A 24,975-nucleotide genomic window follows, 5' to 3' on the forward strand; every position below is an offset into this window, starting at 1 on the left:
TTGAGTAGCCGTCCGTGGTTGAGAGAGATGAGGGTGTTGGCATCGTACCGGATGCGGGCTACCTGGATGGTGCGTGGTCCAGGGGTCGTGGCGCTGGGCCACTCCAGGCACGGACGGGCGCAGATGGGCTTGTCTTAGGCGTGCCTTAGGCGCGCCCGCTGCGTGCGGCTGCCATAAATGGAGGAGTGGGGAGGGAGGCTCAGCTGGGAGGCGGGGAGAACTGGTACAGACGGCGAATGAGCACCAGGGGGCGGGGCCGCAGGGGAGGCAGCGGCGGGAGACCAGGGAGGAGCGCAGGGTACAGAACGAAAGGCGGCTGGGGCCACGGGCACAGCAGGCAATCGGGCAGTGAAACAAACAGGAAAGCGGGAGCAGCAGGCAACAGGCAAGTCAGGAGGCAGAAATCAGCGGCGGAGCTGCAGCGGGAGGGGAGCGACATACCGGAGGGTCAAGGGTTGCTCCATCAATCAATCAATAGTATTTTGTATTTGTATTTCCTTTTATAAAGCACAATTATTACCAACAGTTCTCTAAGCACTATCAGAAAGAAAGGGACACGGACTAGCCTACAGGCGCAAAGGGGCAGATATTAACAAGAACTCCAGACCTCTCGGCAAAGAACCGTTTTCTACTTCCCCCTGAAAGGCTCTAGCTCTGGCCAGAACCTCCGTCTTATCCGGATTGATTTTTAAAGAGTTGGGTGTCATCCAGTTGGTGATAGCTATAGAGGAAGTGAAGGATTTGGTTTGTGTTACCGTGTCCTTTGGTATACCTTTTAGAGTCGTGAACTCCCGCGACGTGTTTCCATGAAATGCCAGCTCGGCGTTAGACGATTCTGTCACTTGGTTCTGAGTCTGCAAAAGGGTAGGTGGGAGCGTGTATGATTAGACATGAAATTAGTATTCCGTGACTTGACTTCCCGGATTGCTACATGCAGTTATAGTGTAGCAGGGAGTCTGTTCATACACAGAACTGTGCATAGAGACTTGGAACCTCAGTGAATTAGGGTGTGCCAATACTCACCTTAGTAGCCAAAATCCCCTACCAGACTAGCAATCAGTGTCTCATTGGTTCTTCCATACCCCCAATGAGTAGACAACCCAGAACATGGAACTTAGAATACCCCAGGCAATGTGGAACACATGAGCACTCTTTCGTTATACTCTCATACCAGTCCAAAACGGGGAGTAAATAGAGACATGTGCAAGTTTGAAATGTTTATTTCTAATGGCGTGTTCTCAGGCGCAGTGTCTTAGCTAATACAAGCAGACATATTATAAGCAACTAGATTATCAGTATAGTTACTATTCCATAAAATACAAATGGAGAAAGCATGTTAAAATGCTAAATGGAAAACAGGTTAGAATACACCTATATCTCACCCTCCATTGCTAGTAGGTTATTTTATATCTACAGAAGGTGTCTTGGGATTACAAGGGCGGCCCCATACCTCTGGTCCTAGCAGAAATGGATCACATAATTTTCTGCACCATCTCTCTGCATGCAAATGTTCTCCAAGTGTGTTTGAGCATGCTTACGCAGTGTATTATTAAACGCGCTAAAATCAGAGGTGGCCACAGCTGCATATATGTTATGTCTAGAACGTGTGCTGATCAGTCCGAACAACAACCACTGTGTTGAAATAACCTTGAAGGCCTCGGCACTCACTGTTCAGACAAAGTTTACCAAGCAAGGCTGCTAGTATAAAAAAACATATTATTCTCGTGTGAAGCAAAACACTCTGATAGACTCTAAACATTTATAATAATGTGTGCCGTGTACAAAGGCAGTAGAAAGGAAAAATGGCGTTTAAACTTCTAATAAGCTCATGCCAACTTAACACAGTGTAAATGCAAGGCTCGTCCCCTGACAATAGTTTGCAACTTTCAGCCCGTACCTGAAAAGGCTATATCTCGTCGCTTCCATTGTAGCGGTAAGCAGGCGCGTAAGACTACAGGCTCGCACGGCATTTCTACACGTTCATCTTTTTTGTTTTAAACATGGGAAGATAATTACATAACTATCAGTAATAGAACATTGCAGCAGCAACGTCCTAACATTGATTGCGTCGCTTTCAAGCATACCTGTACAGATGGCACAATTCCTTTCAAGACTTCAACATGCTCTCCTGCATCTGTCTCAGTTACTGGCTCTAGTGTCTGTATTCTACCGGCCAAAGGCTGTAATCAACCAAACCAGTGCAAGGACTTCTGGGTAGTTTCCGCTTGGAATTCTGGTAGCTGTAGTCAAATGACGAATATCAAGCCCTATGTAGGTGATTTATGAGAGAGCTTGTACATTATCTGCATCCTGACTGCCTACAAATAAAAAATTTCACATAGTTCATTCAAGCCTGAGCAAGCTGTATCAAACTTCACAATTAACATTGCTTCACGATGTGATAACTTAAAATCTAGAGCCGCCTCTTTTATCTTTTTCAATTTTTGATATGATGGTCTAGCGTAAATCTCGTTTGAGTGTGATTTTTTGATCCAATGGTTCACCAATGGAGCAGTGACAACTTTTTTTCTGATCTGGGATTTGTGTTGAGTGATTCTTTGCTGAACCTCCTGATTCATTTTCCCAATGTATAACAGAGTTCATCCTTTCCATGGGGGCGTTGACGCTATGGAAAGGCATGCGGTTTCTGCTTTTGGGGACCCGTTGCGGGCCCCCAGGGTGTTGGCGGGTTGCAGGTTACACATGGGGTTACCTATTGTACCACCCTGCATTTGCATGCACAAGGTGGCAGGCACTCATGTTGTGCATGCAAATGCACAACATGCCTTTTTTACATTGTGGTGGGTGCTGCTTACAGTACCGCCCGCCGCAATGTAAAAAATGCGGGATGTGCCCTCCAGTGTGGCGGGCACATCCTAATTTGAATGGCAGGACCGCCGCACCTATGGCGGGCATTCCCTTTTGCCGTTGCGGTGGCAGGCGGACTTTGTCCCCGGCCATCGTAATAGACCCCTAAGTTAACATGAGCTTTGCTGCCAAGATGCTGCTTTTGCGCACGTTACTACATGACTTGGTTTTTTCAAGAATCTGTGCGTGCCTTTCACATGAGAACGGGCTGCCTTTTTGCATTCTCTGCCTTTCCTGGAGTTTAGTCTGTACACGATGTGCAAGGTCGATAAACAATGCCCCTTGTTATTCTGTTCTGGTCAGTCCCGAGCACGTAGACATAACATGCTACACACAGCTGCAGTACTGAAGACTTGTGTTTTGATATTAAGTTGTTGCATGTTGTTCCATGGAGAAGAGCTCGGATGTTCCTATTATGTAAATCTTACATCCATGCTTTATGTTAAGGGTTCTGCTGTCAAAGCCCAGAGATCTTCCTTTATATAAAATAAACATTTTGAAGTATTTCAGTGACTGTGCATATTCCTATTGTGGACAAGTAGGAGTAAGTGATCGAAAGGGTATGTCTTGCTCCTGCGATTCCTGAGAGTCAGGAGTGTTGTGTTCTGGGCTGTCTAATCATTTGTAGCTTCATGATATTTGGAGGAGAACAAAGGAGACACTATAGCTAGTCGGTTTGGGATTTTGGGTACTAATGTGGTAGGTTGGTACACCCCTATACACTGAGGACTTTTTTTCCTGCGCATAGTTTTGTGTAGATGCAGAATCCCTGCAACAATACTACAGTACATATAGCAACATTTGCAATTCTGCCACTCCACAGCCCATCTCACAGTGGTCAACAATAGGATGCAGGCCTTCTAGCTGCCAATCTGAGGTCATTTAGTGCCTGCAGGGTCTGTGGAACACGACAGCCACACCCTTAGGGAGAGCGGACCATCAGAGCACGTCTGTTCTTTGTTTTCCCAAACAATGACAAACATCAGCAAACCTGCTATTAATAGTAATAAAAAAACCTGTCTGTTTACCAGTGTCCTGCAGTCATCTACATATCTCATCCTTTCTGCAGCGTTGGATTGAACACACTGAATCCCCAATAGACCCTCAATAAGGGGATGAATGGATAAAGCCTTAACAGGTTTTTACGGAGTCTTCAAAGAGAATGGGAATTGGAGCCCTGGTGATGTCCAATGTGGACGAAACGCGTTAGCTGGATTGTTCATTGTAATGGCTTCTAGATACAATTGGAAGATTTTGAAATAAAACACAAATTGGTTGTTTATTAAAGACTGCCTATGGACTTTTCTTGAAGGATACAAACATTGAAGCAATTAGCTTTTGAACATTATGAATGAGCGCTCCTTTCTATATAGGTGGTTTTAGATTATCAATGACCCAGTGGTGGTAGGACCATTGAGAGTAGAGAGCGGTGGAACCAATTAGACTGTTAGCCAGTATTGAACACCAGTGCACACGCTTCGAAGCCCTCACCGCTGGTTGAGTGGAAGCAAATAAAATCCCTGTTTTGTATTTAAAACAAAGAAGTGTTTCTCTTCTCCTACTGAAGGACTATCTCTGTCCTCTTACAGCACCTGATTCTTTACAAAGGTCGCAATTAGATTTCATATTCGGTCCACCCAGGTCTCAAGCTCTTAGGGGTTGGACTTATTGTACACTCCTCTCAGACGAAAGCGGAGTTTTGACGTCAAAATCCTCGATTTGAAAAGCTCAAACGGGGTCCATAACAATTTTAGGGTATTTGGAGTTGAGTGTTGAATAGAACAAATGCACTAATGATGGTGCTGGTACCTTTCAGTATACAACTCTGTGTCAACGGGAGATTCTTTGACGTCGGATTTGCATACACTCTGAATGAGACGTGCTTTCACTGGGTGCCCTGCTTGGTTCCCCATCCTATTTCTTCTTTTTCTTTTTTGTTTTCCTAATAAGTCACAATGTGTATCTCTACTCAAGGTTTCTTCTGACGGTGTTTGTTTGAGGCACTATTTATTATGGACACTGCATGGTGCTTGTCTTCACAGCTTGGTGAAATTACAATTGCATTCGTGGGATGGATAACAGTAAGATGTTTGAACAGCAGTTTGTATTCTGAAGTATTGTACTTACCTTTGTTAACAGCCTTGAAAAAGTCATCAAGATGACGAAACATGTGTCGACTGTACGAGTCCTCTATCGACCTGCATGTCAACAGACTTTCGGGGCATTTTATAAATTAAAATTGGATCTGCAGTAGTGACGTATCAAAAGTACTCTACTGTTGTTGTGCTCTGAATCACAAAGAATTACTTGCTTTGCTGCCTGCTTCTCCCGCTTGCCGCTTCCCCCTCTTTTCTTCCTGTGCTTCCCGTATCCCGCTACTGCGCTCCTCTCCTTCCAACTCACAGGACCTATTTAATGTCACCCGCAGCATGGACGTGCAGTGGATTCTCACAATCGGTGTGTTGCTGGCACATCTGTGCCTGTCTGTGTCCATTTGCACCTGTTCCGTGTCTGGTGCCAAGAATGAACCACTGTCACGCTCCATTATTCACTCAACCATGGTTACTGCTCAGCACATTGTCACACACTGCAACACACAACACAGATTCACCTGCTCTGTCTACCACCTCACACATCACACAAATACACAAGGCATGCAACATACCACCCACCCCTCTCTAATCAAACAAACCTTCCCAGGCACCGCACACATCTATCTCATGCTAACTGATCAATATTTGTTTGCTTGGCAGACATGCTACAGTCATCTGGTACCTGCTCAAGACATCCACACGAGATACTCTATTTCTGATGGAAATATGGTTGACCAGAACATCAGCCCCGACATTGCTGTGGTCATCCCCACCAGCTAATCAGATAGAACTGACAGCACAAACCTAAGGAGTGATTTCCATCATCTACGAAGATTCCTTAACATCCATGGCCACCACAGAGGCTGAGACCAGCTACACGAAACATATGAACTTCCAGCTACAGATCACCACCTGCTTCAACCTCCATTGCACCTTAGTTTTCCATCCAGTAGGACCTCAGACCAGCATCACCCAAATCTTACCAGAATTTGTCACACCTCTACTGATCAAATCAAATGTCTTAATTCTCCTAGGAAACCTGAACTACCACCTGGATGACACTTTTGGTTTCAATTCAACAGCCCTTCTTGACAGCCTTGAAAACCCCGGCTTCACACAACATTTTAAAGGATCGATGCATACTGCCCGACACACCTTAGATCACATCTTCGTGAACCGCACTGCATCACAGTTGGCTCATCGATCACTGTCCAGCCACGCCCTCATGAACTTCAAGATCAACCGACCACACCCTAAGAAAGCTGCCACGACATGCACAGCCTGCCATTAATGGAAAGACGTCACAGAGGAAAAATGGGCTGCCACTCTATCAGAAACAACACCAGCCCAGACAGGCATGCTACAAACAGACATCAACAATTTCAACAAGTGGATCATACTGAGACTTGCTGGTAGACAGAAAAACTTAGGATGTTCATACAACTTTGCAAGCAGCGTGAAAGAAAATGGAGGCTCAACCAAAACACCTCAGACAGAGACACATACAAAGCCACATTACAAAGCTATCTTCAGCAAATCAGAGAAGTGGAAAAGAAGTTCTTTACAGATCACATAGTGTCAACAAAAGCAAGGAGATTTTCAACCTGGTAAATAATTCACACACTGTTGCTGCCACCCACAACATCACCCCCTTTCAGGAGTTAAACTCTTTAACAACAAAATCTAGAAAATATACAGGAGCTTCAAGGACCAACCTGAAAGCAAGCACACCCGGAATAACGGGAAGTTCATCATCATTTGGGAAACAGTAAAACTCATCACAACCATCTATTCAGGGACGCCGTTCAACTCCAATGACCTCTCTACATCTTCATCAAAGGACCTACTACTCTTACCAGTATCCAGACTCAAATATTTCACTGAAATAGTTAACACCTCCATCATCACTGCAACCTTTAAAACAACATGAAACACACAACTTTCAATGCACTGGTGAAGGAACCTACTGCAGACTCCACTAAGCTAATAAGTTCACCAACTACCATCTATATCTCTCCTGCCTTGCTCCAGCGAGATCATTGAAAGGGCCATTAATTTATGCCCTGCAGCTTTACTCGCTAATTAGCAAATTCTCAACATCTAACAATCAGGTTTCTGACCCAACCACAGCACCAAAACGTCTTTAATCACAGCCACTGATGACTTCAAATGGATCCAGCATAAAGGGAGAGACAGCAGCCCTCATTCTTCTTGCACTCGCAGCTGCATTCAACGCGGTCTCACATCCCGTCTTCATCAAACCTCTACATGAATCAGACATCGAAGGACACTCCCTCAAATGACTCAGATGATTGCTCACTGAAAGAATCCAGTCAATCAACCTGCCAGCCAACAGAGAAGAGACCAGATAACTCAACTGTGGGCACCTCAGTGTAGGAAGGTGGAATCTGACTGCATAGTTACCCACACTTTTTTCCTGGTGTTTTGCTGGTTTTGACTGGGATCCTGCTAATTAGGACCCCAGTCTATCTTCCTTCTCCCTAAATTGGTTGTTCATGTACTTTAGGTACACTCCAGATTGGATTCTGGGGTACCCTGATAAGTCCCTAGTATATTTTATACTATATACCCTGGACATAGGTACCCCAGAGGCCTCTTAGAGGCTGAAGCATGTATTATGCCACCCCTGTGAGACCATATAAAATGACACAACAGGTCTGATACTGCAGCCTGTGTAAGGTGGTGCATGCACCCCTTACTTAGAAATAGGTTCACTATATCTACCTGCAATTTCAAAAGTGCTTCATTCGAGTATTACTCATAAAAGCAGACGTACAAACATGTAATAAAAAACAATTAAATTTTACAAAGTCGTTTAGACATAAGCACTCGGCGCAAATTTAAAAAGCTATTACTCATCAAAATCACAGGTGCAAGTTCATTATTAAAAAATGCGAAGATAGTAATCACAAAAGGCAATTAAAAAAGAATCCATAAAATTTCTTGCCATAAAATTCATACCGATGATACATTAAGTGAGTATTTGTGCATTTACAGAGAATAGACACTCGTCTAGCAGTCTCTGATCGACTAAATAAACATTTACAGAGAATAAACATTAGTCTAGCAGTCTCTGGATTATTATTAAGTTATTACAGAGAATAGACTTGTGTCTTGCAGTCTCTGATCAGCTAGGCTATGAGTGGTTAACCTACCAACAATCTCTGCCTTATAACCCACGCCCACCCCAGGTACTTTGCGGTGGCAATTATGATCCAATTTACAGATGTAGATCTTACAATGCGCAGCGCTACCATGCTACTTTTTGTGCCTAAGTTCCTGCACATGGGAGCCAGCCAAGCTCGCCTTGGTGCAGAATATATTGGGCATGAGAACAGAAAGTGACCAAGAGTCTCGTTTCCTACCCCACAGACTGGACAGGTTGCTACACCCCCAGATTTCCACTTTGATGTTAAGTTACGGAGGGGGAGGGAACCAACCCTCACTTGGAAAAGAAATTTTCTGTCCATGGGGTTCGTTATGTAGTCCCAATACCTTTCATAAATTGGGTGCAACTTAATCTCTAGGAAACTGGTGGTCATAGACCCACTGTTAGTGCTAAGTGTACTCTTGTTAACTACGTGTTCCCCAAAAATGTTTTTTAAAGTAGACTTGGAGGGAAATAGAGCCCCAGCTGGATCAGTCCATAAAGCATTAACAGCCTGATTCATGTAGCCAATAGCGCTCGCAAAAGGGCCAGATTCTGAGAATCTGGCCCTTTGCGAGTGCGATTTTTGCATTTGGTATTCACAATCCCAAATACAAAAATCGCTATGTAAGAATTCGCATATTTGCGAGGAATGGCATTTAAGGAATCTCTAATAGAGATTCCTCAAATGCTATTCATGACACAAAAAAAATTGCGATTTTGCACTTTTGGGGCCGCTATTTACCGAGAGGTCAGACCTCTCGGTAAATAGCAAATACTCAGAGAAATGCTTTTAAAAGCATTTTTTTAAGTTGCATGTTGCACACACACATGTCCTTTGGACATGTGTGTGCGCAACACCTGTTCAAATGTGCTTTTTAGGGGTGCTACAGGGTGTCCTTTGGACACCCCTGGCACCCTTAAAATCGCTATCTTATTTACGAGTAGCAAATTGCTACTCGCAATTAAGGGATACTCCCCATTCATTCCTATGGGCATCTTGGCCCATAGGAATGAATGGGGAGTTTTTGCGAGTAGCAAATTGCTATTAGCAAATAAAGAACATGTAGGAATCGCTATTTAATTAGCAATTCCTACATGAATGCCGTTTTGCGTGTCCTCAATAGCGAGTCGCTATGATTCGCTATTAGGGCCACGCAAAACGGCCTGTACATGAATCAGGCTGTAAGTCCTAGTTCGAACAATGCAATTTTTAATGATTTAAACCATTTGATTTTATTATAACAATCGGCTTTAACAACATCTTTGAACCCGTCCGCGTAATGGGAGAGCTCCGGCGTAGTCCATAGCCTACGCCAGTATAAAATCGGGCGTAGTTTGGCCTTATCAGAAATCTCTCTCCTGCCTAACTCATACCGCAGTGGCAATAGCGGGCTGCTCTGAGGGGTGCCTGTCAATGACCTTAAAAATTTATTTTCTGTTATTTGGAGTTCCTGGAGATTTTCGTGCCCCCATAGCTCCGCACCATACAAAGCAGACCCAATTGCTTTTGCCTCGTATATTATCAATGGTGGTTTGATAGGCTTGGTGAGGGATTTCCTGTGTTCTTTGATAATAGTGCCAGCTAGTTGCTTATGCCTTAATGTTGCTATGTTAAGATGTTGCTGCCATCTGTTGTCATTTGAGATGAGGATCCCCAGGTAGGTAAAAGATTTTACAACCTCCAGGATACGACCACTCATGGAGATTTTGGATTTAAAATTTCTGTGTGGGTTAAAAGCCATGAGTTTTGTTTTAGACCCGTTCACCTCCAGTCCGTGGTCTACACAGAATTCATCAAATATTGCCAATGCCTTTTGCAACCCAGCTGGGGTTTTAGATAAAATTAAGGTATCATCGGCGAACATTAAAATTGGAACTTTTTCACCTGCAAGAAAGGGAGCATCCACTGCCTGGGATTGCATGCGGGAGACAACACCATTAATAAAAAGGGTGAACAAAGTAGGAGCCATTGTGCACCCTTGACGAACCCCACACTCAACTGGAAATTCAGCGGTATCATTTCCATACCCACCCCAGCGAATTTTGGCATAATTGCCCTCATGCAATCGCATGATTAAGGTCAGCAGGTCCCCAGGGACCCCAAGAGTCACAAGAACCTCCCACAGTTTTGCCCTAGGTACCAGGTCGAAGGCAGCCCGCAAATCAACAAATGCTGCGTACAGGCTGCCTCCGCCTAGCACCACGGTCCTCCAATGGATCAGTTGAAAACGGAAGACTTGATCCACAGTGCTGGTTGCCCTGCGAAATCCAGCCTGATAGGGGGATAAAATGTTGTTATCCTCAGCCCAATCGAGCAACCTGTTAACTATTACTCGCCCCACTATTTTTTGAATAGTGTCTATTAAACTGATAGGGTGGTAATTACCAGGCTGAGCGCGATCTCCTTTCTTATAGACCGGGATGATAACAGCACCCCGCCAGGTTACTGGGATATCTGCACCTCTGGCAATGTAATTTATTAACAGGTGGATGTATTTGCACCATCTTACGGTGTCATTCAAAAAGACATCTGCTGGAACCCCGTCAATACCAGGGGCGCGACCACTTTGAACAGTTTTGAGGGCAGTCAGTATTTCGCACTGCATAAAAATATCTTCTTCTGCCAGAGAAGAGGGCAGGCATCTACTGTCTACAGCCTGATCTCTGGCAGCATACTGTCCACTAAAAAATTTTACCCAGGCATCCTGGGGGACATTGTTAGTACTGGCGTCTTCGAGCCTATCGTGTCCCCATTTAACTATATGCCAGAATAACCTGGAGTGATTTTGGTCGCTTGCACTCTTTAGCTTGTTCCAGTGGGCTTCGTCCCAATCTTTTTTCGCTTTAACTATGGAGTATTTGTATTGATTCCTGGCTGATCTAATGGCCTCCAGGTTTTTATTCTTGATTGCAGCGCCCAAGAAGGCCCTTGCCCCCTTGCAGTCCTGGTTATACCATTTATCAGGCCTATAAGCACAGAGCTTCTTTCTATTTGCCGGTTTTAAGAAATGGCATTTGATTTCTTTAAAGAGATCTTCATGGACCTTGGTAATATTGTTTTGATTAGGAGAATGCCCAGCCTCTCCCTCAAGGGCCAATATAGCCTTATCAGTTGCCATGCTTATTTTTTCCAAAACCAGCGGATCTGTTCTAACGCTTGACCACCGCAGCCTGCGCAAATCATTGGTAGGTACAATCAACGGTGGTAAGGGTTCAACACAATTACTTGGAACAACAACATCAGATAGCCACCATTTGTGGAGAACGCATAAAGGGTTGTGATCGCTCTCAAGCCTTTCCAAAACAACCATATCAGTAACAGTTGGCCATAGGGACATGCTACTTATGACGTAGTCAATGCGGCTCTTATTTCTCCCATTGTTAAAAGTCATAGCTGATGGTCTATCAGACTTTGTCCGACCATTCAAGGCCCTTAACCCGTGTTCGAGGCACATGGCGTTTAGACCTAGGATGTCCTCAGTCCAGCGTGTTATTGGGGTTGCATTAAGTGCAGGGATATCCCAGATCCTATCTTCTTCCGCGCCTAAATATGCCTCACCTGTGTCTAGAGGTTCAAAAGAGCGGTTTAGGTCGCCTGCTATTAGGATGTTATTCCCAGATGAATAAGTTTCTAGCAGATTATACAAAGACAGAAGGACCTCAGATTTTCCTGCACTTCCACCTCTGGCATATACATTATAAATATCAATAGAGGTGGATGGATTACCCTTAAGTCGAATGAGCTGTATATCTTTTTGGTGAAGCTCCATATTTCTCACTTCGATCTTAAGAGACTGGCGGGCCCATATATCTACCTTATATCACTGCACATATAAACCTATCAGTCACCCCTATGGCAGGCCTTATCAATCTTGAAGGCAGGGTGCTGGGTTTTGTGTGAGAGGTTGCCCATCATGAGCAGAGCCCCTCTGCAGGCTTCGAAGTACATTATTGTCTTGCGGTAAATGCTAACTTTAAAATGGCTGCAAGGAAACATGTCGTGTTTGGTGTCAAACACCTTGGAATCATACGTCCCCCGCAAGTACTGGTGGGGGAGGTATGATTCCACCCTCCTAGATGGAGAAATATGACAACACCGGTACACCTGGTACCAGCTTTCTTGACCCTGCCATCACAAGATGGGTGCTGCCAGCCACAAACACGGGTCTGCCCACCTGCTGGATGAAACTCTGCCAGGGGAAGGCTTGACAATAGGTTTCCTGTCACAGAAAGGCTTTAGTGTATTGGGGCTGGGTGGGTTCACTCTAAGAGTACTTTGATGTCTGCATTGGGGGCACATTTGGTGTCCCTGTGCATAGTCCAGCTCAAACCGGTTGCCCGGGCTATCAGCCCCTGCTCTGGCGTGAAAATGGACAATGGATATGGGTGTAGCCACCCCTCTGTCCTGACCCTCCCATTGGTGGGTCACCAGAGTTTGTCCCACCTCTTCCTTGGGTACAAAGTAGGAACCCCTGACTAAAGGACTTTAGATTTTACCTTGACTAAACTGTGCTACAGAAACCAAGTATCTTTCAACGATCTACACTGTGCTGGACAACTGATGAATCTCCCTTGGAGAAAAGGAGTTACTCCCCTGCAAGCCAGGCACCTCGACGCATCTGACTGGTTTGCATCCATGCAGCTCCAGAAGGACTTCAGAAGGACTTTGAAGATTTTGCAACACAGGAGGTTGGTTCCTAAGCTTCCACGAGGCTGACCAGTGCTCTCAGCAACCCTGAGACCCGCAGCCCTCTTGGGGACCGTGCCATCTTAACCCCTGGATACCGTGCACATTTGCAGTAGCATATGCTTTTTGGCAATCCCAGAGGCTGTTCTTTGGGCTACTTGTAGTCCATGCCCCGGCAGTGTTTCCACTGAAGATTACTTGCCTACGCTCCACAAGTGTTCCGTGGGCTGGTATTTTGTGATTCCTCTTGAGGTCCTTTTGCGATCCCTGGTCGGTCAACCTGTGGGTCACTGTGAAGGTAACTTTGAGTTTCTGTGGGGTTTCCTGGTTGCTTCAGACGTTCCCTGCCTCTCCATAGCTTGGGGAGTCCCCAAGACCTTTCTGGTCCTCACCAAAGCACCTTTTCTCTAACTGCATGGGTTGCAGTTGCCAAGGCTTGTTTGTCTCCAATCAGGACACTGACCCCCCGCACTCGACATCCTTCATGGGACAGCTAGCCTGCAGACTTTGTCCACTGTTGACGTCTCCTGGTCCCCCTTGCAGCTTCACCTCTTCGCACCTGAAACACACATCAACGGTGGGCATTCGTCTACTGCGCCCCTGGTCACTGGCAAGAGACCCAGTATCTGTCCCCTTCACTTTCTGGTTCTTCACAGCTCCGATCCAGCCTTGAATCACAAGGGACACTTTCCCTCTTCACGGCAGCAGCACTTTGCAGCATCACACCATTGAAAATGACGAAGATTCGCGAGAACATTTGACACCTATACACCTGGCTTCCCTGTGGTCGGTAACAACAGTACTCCAGTGCTCACATGGGTGCTGGTCTTGGAACCTCTAAGTTTGAAAGGGTTGGCTCAAAGTCTTCTCCTAAGTGTCCTTAATCTTTAAAATTCCAACCGCGACTTTCCCATAAGATTGTACGGAGCATGCAGCTGTGTTCTCACACTGCACGCGTCCCCCGTGGTTTCCCTCTGTCACTACCTTGGGTGGTTCCTTGGGGTCCCAGCGATTCTACGTGCTCTAGGCACTGGGTCTAGTCAAGTCGTGGTTGTTATACCACTTTTTTAGTATATGGTTTGGTCTCCCCATGGAGCCCGCTGTGTATTGTGCTATTTACTGTTGTTCTAGTACTGTAATCTTGTGTGCCTTGTTCTCTAATCTCATAAAGAGGTTAGTAGAGAGTGTTTAGTAATGAATACATATATTTTGTATATGCTTTGTGTGGTTCTCCTTTCATTTGGTCATTCAGGAGGTTATAATCTGGTAACCCAAGTTGCTTTACATTCCTTCAAGAATCACTAGGATAGCTTTCAATGAAGGTTGTCTATAACCTAATTACCAATAAGGGTCGTTTGGACTGGTGCAAGGTGCCCACTATAAATAGTGGACACCATATACCAGGACAACTTCTCACACTCAGCCCTTCTCCCTCAGCACACCTGTTGGAAAGTGGATTATTGGTAAGGGCAAATGTAGGTCTGCCACTGGCAATAAGGCCACTAACACATGATAGGACTCAGCATAGGTTTTAGAAAATTATTCCTATGCTCAACCCTTGGTAGCTTGGCTGCGAGCAGGCAGGCTTAACTTCAAAAACAGGTATGTAAAGCATTTAAAAACACCAATTCAGTAAATAATAAAGACACAACACATAAGAAAAATCCAACACCAATTTATAAAATTAGGAAATATTGTTATCTTTAAAATGACACCAAAACGGCAAATATCCAATGTAGGAAACAGGAAATATGAATTTTCTAAGATTTAGCATTATATAGCACTTAGAAACGTGTAGCACTTTATTTAGATATCTGGTCGTAATAGTCAAACTTTCAGGCCGACCGCGATGGAGCCGTGAGCTGCTACTACTCGCGGTAGGTCCCGGTCACAGTTTTTACCTTCGGACTTTTCTGGAGCTTTTCTTCCCGGGGTCCCTCAAAGCTCACAGCCAGTCAGGATTCGGTGAGGGTTCGCCAGATAGCCTTGTGATGAGCTGCCGGTCAAACTTATGGAAGTCCAACCTAAGGAGCGTTTCAGCATGGCAAACCCAGGATCCAGGCCGACACGTGATTGAAGGCAGGCGGCTTGGCTTTCGCGGTTTCTCCCGGTCACCTTTTCTTTGTTCGGACTTAGTAACTTTTACTGAGCTTTTTCTCGCGCATTCCCTCAATGCTCTTCACCAGGCCGGATTCGGTGAGGGTTCGCCGGCCTTGGATTTCTTCTACTCCCGGTCATACTCTGGAAGTGGGACCTATGGAGCTTTCAGCGGGACGAACCTGGATGGCTTGGGTGGCTCGCGGTTGAAAGCAGGAGGACTGGCTGGCCAGATTGAGTCGGTCCCTCTATAGAGCTTTCTTTCAAAGTTGCTCCAAAGTTCTCCAAACTTCTTGTACTTCTTCCTGAAGTTCCCCAAAGGGTCCCAAAGTGTCTCAAACCCACTCCAAGGGTCTGGGAGCTCCAAGATGTTCCTTGAAAGTTGAGGACTTCAGTTCCCACAATCCACTGGTACAAAACCCCTACAAATCCACTTGTGATTCTCTAAGGTGCGGATTTAGGTGGTGATATTCCAGATAAGCTCTTTTAACCTGTAGCTTTCAGGGAGTCCACTCTTAAGTTATTTTTCAGCAAGCTAATCACCGGGGTGTAGGTTCAGGTGGTGCAGTCTTCAGAGGTTAGGACTTAGAAATATTTGCATAGCAATCTTCTCAGCTTAGCAATGTCTTGCTTCAGTAAGTTTCAAGCAGCAGATCTGAGAGATACCTTTTCCAAGTTCTCTGGGTCAGGCAGGAGGTCACTCCTGACCAATGGGAGCAGGGTAACTCCTCAAAGACTGTAGAGTGTGGCCTTATTTTGTCCCAGAGTACATAAAATCTTCCAAATCCATATTTGCTTATTTTCCAGCAAGGAGGGAAGAGCTGGCTAAACACAATCCTAGGATGGCTAATTTACTTAGACTCTCCCCCCTGCATTTGCTCATACCTTCCTTAATCCTACCACCTTCCTACGGTGCAAAGTTCAGAGTTGTAAATGACACTGTTATCTGCTCTCCTCTTTGAAGAACCTAGTTTATGACTCCTCTCCCTGACCTGGCATTCCTATGGACCAGCACACTGCCCGCCAGCAGAGCTGGTTGACCCCAGGCTCTTTATCACCTCTTCAAGGCAGCCCGGCTAATCCACTTAACTCTGACTAATCAGAGCAGACCACTGGAAGGCTGCATCTGGACTTACAAACAAGTCTTATAACTTCTTGTATGTACACTTTAGGAGAAATTCAACAATATTGTATTGTTGAATTTATTAACCCCTTCGCTGCGAGAGTAATCCACCCACGGTGCGGGAGGGGTATGGGGGTTCCGCGGTGCTCGTGACGTGCCCAACTCGTCATTAGTCACAGTGGAGCTGTGCTCATGACAAGCCCAGCTCGTCACAACCCTGCCCACTGATTAATTCTCCCGCACAGGTGGGGAATCAATCACGCGGAAGGAGTAAATACCATTTGGAGAAGTCTTTAAATGGCACTACTAGCCCTCTCCTATCAAGAGTTATTAATCAATAACTTGCTACCATGTTAACCTATGTAGAAGGGGATTTGCAATAGAAAAAATGACTTGGGCCATTTTTCCAGCACCAGGACTTAAGAAAACATATTTTATAAGTACTTCACTTATATCTACAGGACACCCTCCCCATGGGACAAGTAGGGGAGGTGTTAGGGGTTCTGAATCTGTAGAAATCAGATCGTCCCTCCACAGTGCTCCTGGCATGAAAGTCGTATTTGGGCAGCACTTTATCACAAGGTGGGGAGTGAAATGTGAAATTTCACTTAACCCAGGGCATATAAAACTCATTTTTTAAGGGTCTACCTTAGAACTACCTGATCCCCTACCCCTGGGACACCTAGGGGAGACCCTGGGGGTCCCTAATATGCCTAAACATTTGTAGGTTATCCATTTTAAGTGCACCAACCCCCAAAGTCGAGTTTGGACACAAGTTATATTTTAAAAGCAGTCCTGGCACCCGGAGCTGCTTTAAAACTGACCTCAGGCTTCAGCAGTGCACACATACAAGTGTAAAAAGAGCTGCTGGCCTCTAAACTGCTATGCCCTAGGGTACTAGGGACTTCTAGTTAGTTTCAATCCCCCTGCCCTATTATATACAAGGGCTTTTAGGGTAGGTTATGCCAATCACAGGGGAATCCCACCATGCCATTGTGTACCCTATGTGTATGTAGGTGTTTTAACTGTATTCTAATGTGTATTTCAACATTGCACCAGTCCTGGGCCTGGTCAGGCAGAGCCCAGGGTCAGTCAGTTATCACCAGTATCATTCAGCAAAAAGTTGGAGGTGCCCTGGGCACAGCATGACTTTGCAACACCACTACTTTTCAACATATCCATGAACCCACTGGCAAGCATCATCAGAGTACACAACAAAGAACTCTTGTGCTATGCAAATGATACACAACTGGTCAATCTCTACAACTGTCTGAACTCAACTCATAGAAAACAGAAGTGATTATCTTCCACAAGGAAACCTGAATATGGAGCTCCATCTTTTGGCCTTCAAACCGAGACCTCACATATCCTCAGCATGGAAGCAAGGAAGCTAGGAATCATCATCAACGACAAGCCAGATATGTTGGCTCAGATCAATGTGGTGACATTGTCATGCTTCCACCTGTTATAAATATTGAAAATCATCTTCAGGTGGCTCCCACCCAACATCAATCAGATGGTTACACACCCCTCATCAACAGCAGACTTGACTGCGGCAAGAACTTCTATGCTGGAGTCCAAGAATACCTAACCAGCAGACTTGAAAGCATCCAGTATACAGCAGCCAACCTCACCCTAAAACGTCCCGCATCGAGAACGCCTTATCCATCACCTCAAGTCACTACACTGGCTACCAACCACAAGAAAGTCAATGACAGGCTGCTCACACTCACGTTAAAGGCGCTCTACAAGCCAGGACCAGGATACCTCAAAAGTAGAACAAAGTAAATTTGCCAGCTTGGCATGGCTTAGTAAATACAAAGTTATGCAACATATTGCATAGTGCTGCCGTGCATTACTTTATGTTGGTTTGGCATTATGTGGATGGAGACTTAGGAGTTCATTAGGATGGCGGGCGGGCTTTGCCCGCCCGCCACCCTTGCGGTAAACGGGACCGCCTGCCTAAAGGGCGGTGTTCCCGATATGTGCATTAGGATGCGTCCGCCACTGTGGCGGGCGCAATCCTCATATTGAACATTGTGGCGGGCGGTGCTCACTGCACCGCCCACCACAAACTTAAAATAGAATGCACGCATTTGCATACACGAAGCGGCAGGCACCGCGCGGTGCCTACTGCTTGGTGTATGCAAATGCTGGGGGGTACCACAGGTACCCCCCTTTTGCACCCACCACCTCGGACTTCACATGGGGGGACCGCAGGGGGCCCCCAAAGCAAAGACAGCCTGCCTTTCCGTGGCAGCATCGCCGCCGCGGAAAGGCACCCTGGCCACACATCATAATATGGCTGGCGGTGTCCATTGGACACCACCACCATATTATTCCTTTTCCACCCCGGTCGCCTTGAGACCGGGGCGGAAAAGCGGCGGACGGTCTTTCCGTCTGCCGAGGTCCCCCCGCCATACTAATATGGCGGGGGGAAAACGGGAGATGATGGCGGGCGGACTGCCCCCGCCAGGCTGGCAGGGGCAATCCGCCCACCATCATAATGGGCCCCTAGGTGTTCTAGTGTATCCACTCATGTATTTTGAAGCAAACCCAGCTTTACAAAGGTCTGTAAACCTGGGTTTGGGCAAAAATTATGCACCTACCCATCAGGGGTGTAACGTGGCAAAATATTTTCAGTTCTACTCTTTACTTACTCTTTCTATGTGTACACACATGCCAACAGCGCTTTTGAAAAAATGTTAGGGGTGTTATTTTTCCCCATTGACTAAGTTTGGACTCAAGCAATTGGGAATCGCCCATCTGAAGTGGGTCATTGACAAGTTTGAATGTGTGCTGTGCTCTACAGAACACATGGAAAGAGGAATATGCCTGTAAGGATTACGTTTGTGAAGAAATATCCTTTCCTGCACAAAAACAGTCCCACCCATAATGCAGGTACCCTTACAGCATGGTGCAAGGGTGCCTACTTTGGAACTATGTCAAGAAAAAATGCAAACCATAATCCCTTGTGAGCTTGGGTATTAACTACGAAAAAGGGTTAAAGGCCAACAAGGGAAACATTTATATAAACATTATTTGGAAAGGATTTACTTGAATTATCCACACAGTGACAGTGGAAACTAAATTGAAACAAAATTGAAACAAAACTGTCAATGAAGTTGAAAGAATCCTAATACACAGTGCACCAGTGCTAGGAGAGAAACTAAGTGCAACACATCTTAGTAGATATGGTGCATATCTGCTGCCCCCCTTTCATGCAATGCAGCAAATTGTCTTGCTGAGCTGAGTGATATATACGTAAATATGCATTCAAGTGTGTAAGTAATGTGGAAGCGCCAATAGCATCTTCCGAGACTGGAGAATAAAATAAATGAGGTAATGGATTGAAAAGCAGCCCTCCAAACCCAAAAGGGTCAACACAGGAGCACTAGTTGTGATTATAAAAGAATTGATCACGGTATACAATGTTACGATACAGCTCTTAACATATGTACAGGGCAGGGCCTTCAGGGAAATGTAATAATGCGTCACCAGCAAGCCCTGTATGTGAAAGTCAGCACAAGCAAGAGTGAGGCTCCCAGAGTGGAACGCTGAAAGTGAGGACCTGCAAGTTATGCATATGTTTGATCATCTTTTCAAATTATATGCTACTCTATTTCCAACACTTTGTCAGTGAAGGAGTCAATAAAGTAATTTGGACAACCCAAAAGGAATTATAGATGTTCAAGACTACACTAAATGAAATATTATGGGAAATTGGTGTACATATCACATGAAAATGATGTATTGAAAGTACATTACAGGTGCACGAGCAACGAAGATGGGGAAGATGGCGGCCGGCTAGAACGCTAGGTCGGGAGCTCCGGAATGACTGCCCAGTAAAAACTAAGAAAATGTGGAGAAGTACTACCAAACTACTCTCTCCTCACTGAATATTATCAGTAAGACTTTCGTTAACTCTTAAACCTTCTAAAACCTTCTAAAGCGTTCTAAAAAACGTTGATAAGAGTCCACAGTCTACAGTCCACAGTCTAAACAAAGTGAGCAACACTCGGTAAGAACATTTGATAATTCTGTCTTGATAGGAAAAGCACTAACCCTCGAGAGCTTTCTTCCTTCGGAGTTGTAATCACGCCACCCCGCTTGTCTGAGATTAGCCGAGGGAGAGGAGGAGGAGGTGTTTGCATGCCGGCACCTGATCAGACGAGCTTGCCCCCTGCAGCACTATCGGATCGCTGCGCAAATCAGGGAGGAGTGAGGCGCCTATCTGAAACCAAGGACACCATAAGAGGACAGACAAAACGGCAGGCGAGTGAGTCTATACAATGGTTTAAAATCAAGGGGATGACAAGCAGTGTAGAGGAGGCTGCCTTTGAAAACGCCGTATTGAATGTTAAAAATAAGGAATCCTTAGGGGACCAAGGGAGTAAAATATCTAATTTAGTGCCGGTACAAGGTGGGAGAGATGGTGAGAGAGGCACAAGTTTTCTAAATATACTTAATACACCTACTCTGGACGTAAGGCAAGCAGAGGAAAACCCCAGTGTGCAACAAAAACAGCAACGGATGAGCAATCCTGACAACTCTAGAGACGCAGGGAGACTTAGGGATGGAAAAGTGGAAAGAGGAGAGACAAGCACATAAATAATTCATACAATTCAGATCTAGAGCAAGTACACAAACTAAGAGTGGAAGTTGAGGCGGACTGCACAGAAGCAAGCACGGAGGCTAGCAGTGCTATAATAGAGGAGGGTAGAGGGGCAGCAGTACCAGCTCTTGTGGAGGAGGCACTCACAGAGGTGACAAGAGTCAGTACAATTCAGGAGAAAGGCATATCAAGTTATTGCTTGAGAAACAGACAATTCCTTAAATATACGACTCCAACCATAGCTAAACAAGCTGTTGCCCCCATAGAACCAAAAGAAAGTCTAAGAAAATTCCTAAGTCAGACCCCAATAACTTCTATACTAAGAGGAAAACCCCTAAAGAGACAGGGAAGATCGGAGGTTCTCTAGACCCACCTCTTCGAGTCACTCCCTCTCTCAGATCATTCTTCGGAGTTCAGGTCCAGGACCAGAGCCAAGCACTTCCCATCAAAGGGGCTCAAGAGGTGAATCTATCAGAAAGAATTGCCCCTTCCTCATTTTCCAAATTCTGCCCACTTATGGCTGGGTCATTAAATACGAACCCAATACCATGTATGTCGGCCCTACAAGACCATATACCCTCCCCCTCTATAACAGAAGGGAGACGTGGGGGTCCCACGCAAGAAAAGTTGACGACTACCACAATACAAGGGCAGGCAGACCTAACAACTGACGGGCTGGAAGGACCAGATACTATACACCCTCCCTTACCAGTAGACCAACCGAGTCGACTGCATAAAGAAGACTGGTTAGGGGGAGAGCAATCTCAAACCCAAGTCCCTGAACAATCCTCAACAGAAGTGATTCTGGAGAAAATGTTAGAGGAAATGAGGGCAAAATTTGCAGTGTTGGAAACAAATCAGAGTAAAATCCAGGAAGTATGTGAAGCACTAGACAATAAAATGATTGCTCTAAATGACCGGGTCACCGTTGTAGAGTCAGTACTGGATGGCCTCTCAAAAAAGTGGAAAGAAATGAAAAAGATATAAGGGTTCTCAAAGAAAGTGGTAGAAGTACCAATGAAAAACTGGAATCTTTAGAAAACCAGGCGAGAAAAAACAATTTGAGAATACTGAATATCACAGAAGGGAAAGAGGGGAGTGACCTAAAGAAGTTTATAGTACAGTTGCTCGAGGAACACTTTCCATGGACAAGGGAGACAGGATTAGATGAAGACATTCAAAGAGTACACCGAGACCCCTTTGGTAGGAATAAAGAAAAAATGAACCCAAGGAAAATCTTGATAAACTTCAAAACCTATACCATTAAAGAGAGAATTCTGAGTGAGGCGTTAAAAAGCGGCCCACATAGTAAAGACGATTGGACATTTAGGATCCGGTCTGATAGCTCCAAAGCCACTCAAGATAGGCAATGGGAATTAGGTCAATACATGCAGGAGTTGAAAAGTCTAGGGGCCACGGTACAAATGAAGTTCCCTGCCGCACTTCGAATTATGTGGCAAAATAAAATGCACAACATAAGGGAGCCTGCTGAAGTGGCCCATCTCCTGGAACAGATGAAGGATCAAGTGAGAATGCAGTCTGGGCCGGAGTTTGGGCCCAGCTCTAGGTCTGGTAGCTGATTTCTAATCCCGGCAGGAGAGATGAGTCAATAGTACTATAGGAAAAGAAGGAGGTTAAGAAAATAGTAATTAGCGCAATGGGAGATTATACTCAGAACTGTTCTTATTGGAAATGAAAAAGGGAGCAGCTTGTATAAAAAAATAAAAAATAAAAAATAAAAAGTGGGCAGTCACGGAGCTCAAAAAGGGCTACTAATGCAGCCCAGGAGGAAAAGAAGGGAGGCTTCCCCAGGGAGGTTGTTTTTACATCATAAAAATTTTTAAAATACAAAAATACGCACAAGGGTGGGGAGAAAATTAGGGAAAAAATGGAAAAAAAAACTCAAAATGCAGAAAAGGAGTTATGAGAGCTTGCGAAGTATAGGCCTAGGGAGGACATGGAAAAACCGCATGTCAAAGAAAGAGGATATGATGGGGAAAAATGTTAACATACTATCTTGGAATGTGAATGGGCTAAGGCTCCCAAGTAGAAGGAGAAGAATTCTTGAATATCTGAGGGTGGCAGATTGTGAGATCATAATTATACAAGAAACGCACTTGTTAAAGATGGAATGGGAGGATATCATAAAAAAAAATTAATTGGGTGGATTGCTATGTATGTACAGATCAGGAATGCGTGGTAAAGGGAATAGCAATAATCTTCAAGAAATCCATTAAAAGTAAAAATTGAAAAGACTGAACTGGATAAAAAGGGCAGATGGGCAATCACCAGGGTAAGAATTTATAACACACCTTATACAATAGCGGGTTATTATGGACCTAATTCTGATGACCCTTCTCCTCTACAGAGCTTGTATACTCACCTCTTATCGTGTGCATCCCTGGTGATCTTGGGAGGGGACTTTAATCTGATTCCAGACCTTAAGGTAGACCGTCAACCCCCCCTTGAATTAGGTCAATCTTCCTAAAATGCGGGAGTGGTTGGGGATCTACAAAAGATTTAGGTTTGACGGACATTTGGAAAGAGAAGGGGGATAGAAAACACCCCTTTACCTTCAAAAATAAAAGATTGGGAATAAAATCTCGAATCGATTTTTTGTTAACAGATAAAGCACTGGCAGACAAAATATTCAATGTTGAACACTTGCCTGCCATACTGTCGGACCACTCAGCCGTGCTACTAAAGCCCCAATTGGGTAGTCGGCAGCCAGAAGTAAGATGGACAGTGGACCACACATCTTTAGTGACCCCAAAAACATTGAGAAACTCAAACTAGAATCAACAGAGTACTTTGAGAATAATAAGGAGGATGTATCCCCGCAGATCACATGGGATGCATATAAGGCGGTGATAAGAGGAAGGATTCTCAGTTTGTCTGCATACAAAGCAAAAAAATCAAAACAAGAGATAGGTAGGTTGGAAACTAGCATCAAAAATCTAGAGCTATTAATAGAGGAAGATGCAGATCTTGAAACAAAAAAGAAGTTGGAAGAGGATAAGGGGAGGCACGAAGAACAGTTAACAGGAGAATTATTATTATTATTATTATTATTATGTTTCTTATATAGCGCCTGAATCGACCCCCGAAGGGGTATCTCTGCGCTTGCCTTGGGAACCCATCCTGGCTTTTCCCTGTGAGATAGCCCCTACAGGGCATCCCCAAGGTGAAAGCCAGGCATCCCGCCGCAGGGGGGCCGTTGTGGAGATTAAGCAAGCTTAATGCCCAGAGTTGCAGAGTGTGATCCCATGATTAGGTCAGGCACCGAAGCGAGAATTATCGAGTCCATGGACATTTGAGCTCAAGACCCTGCCGCGTCGGGAATTGAACCCTGGTCCCGGGTCTGACCTCTGCTTCAGGGTCTGCCTGCTCTAACCAGTGAGCCACACTTCTCCAGACTCAGAGAGGGATGGGAGGCAAGCAAGCTGGCGCACTACAAGCTGCTTGCGTGGAAAATAAAGACAGATGCTAGTAGGAATAAGATACACAATATTTTACCACAGGATGGTTCAGATATTAGCTCAGAAGAAGTAGTAATAAGGAGAGAATTCGTAGACTTTTTTTACCTGCTATACACCGAGGATTCAGCCCCTCTAAGTGAGGAGTTAAATAAGTACCTTGAAAACCTGTAATTACCAGTATTATTAGATCTGGAACAAGAAAAATTGAATGCCCCAATTACGAAGGAGGAGGTGGAAGAGGTACTGAAAGGCCTGAAGAGGGGCAAAGCAGCAGGGCCGGATGCTCTTCCAAATGAACTCTACATTAAACTCAGCGAGGTCCTATCCTCCCCGCTCACAAACCTGCTAAACAAAATCTATCTAGAGAAGGAGAGACTTCCTGACTTGTGGAATGACGCCACGATAAATATTTTGCTCAAGCCCGGTAAAAATCCTGCTAAATACGAATCTTATCGTCCTATAAGCTTACTTAATTGTGACTATAAAATCTTTACACAAATTTTAGCAAAAAGGCTCGGCAAAATTGCAGGTAAACTGATTAAAGAAGATCAGAAAGGGTTTGTAGGAGGCAGACACCTGCAGGATCTTACTCATGAGCTCATTGGGTCAATAGATATAGCGATAAGCGAAAAAATCCCCATAACAATAATAACGCTGGACGCGGCCAAAGCGTTTGACAGAGTGAACTGGGAGTTCCTAAACGCAACGCTAGAAAAATATAAAGTAGGTGAAAATTTTCAGGAAGCTGTTAAAGAATTGTACCGATCCTAATAAATGGGAGTTTAACAGAAAGTATAGACATAAATAGAGGGACTAGACAGGGATGCCCCCTCTCGCCACT

This window comes from Lissotriton helveticus, chromosome 3_1 (assembly GCF_964261635.1).
Source record: "Lissotriton helveticus chromosome 3_1, aLisHel1.1, whole genome shotgun sequence".
NCBI lineage: Eukaryota > Metazoa > Chordata > Amphibia > Caudata > Salamandridae > Lissotriton > Lissotriton helveticus.